This window comes from Bos taurus, chromosome 23 (genome assembly GCF_002263795.3).
Source record: "Bos taurus isolate L1 Dominette 01449 registration number 42190680 breed Hereford chromosome 23, ARS-UCD2.0, whole genome shotgun sequence".
In the NCBI taxonomy this organism is placed as follows: domain Eukaryota; kingdom Metazoa; phylum Chordata; class Mammalia; order Artiodactyla; family Bovidae; genus Bos; species Bos taurus.
The window spans coordinates 31,919,559-31,919,887 of record NC_037350.1 but is presented as its reverse complement, the minus strand read 5'-3'; positions in this window follow the sequence as shown (position 1 = coordinate 31,919,887).

Genomic DNA, 329 nt, shown 5'->3' with positions numbered 1-329 from the left:
TATCTGAGGTTATTTTGGGCTTAGTTGTGTGGAATCTCTTCCTATACTCCTGGAGTTGTCCCCACCCCTATCAGTTTGCCCTCTCCCATCTCCTTCCCATTGCCTTCTCCGCCTCTCCCTCCCATCCTGCCGTATCTATCCACGTATGTCTTCTGTATTTTTTTTTTTTAATGTTATAAGCATAAATCCTTAGGCAGTTGTGCATAATATGATGAACCTGGAGCCCTAATCAAAGAATGGAGTTGTGACAGATACACCTTCTACAAGTCTATGTTACACATAATAAGATATATAAATATTGTAAGGGCCCCTGTGGCTCAGATGGTAAA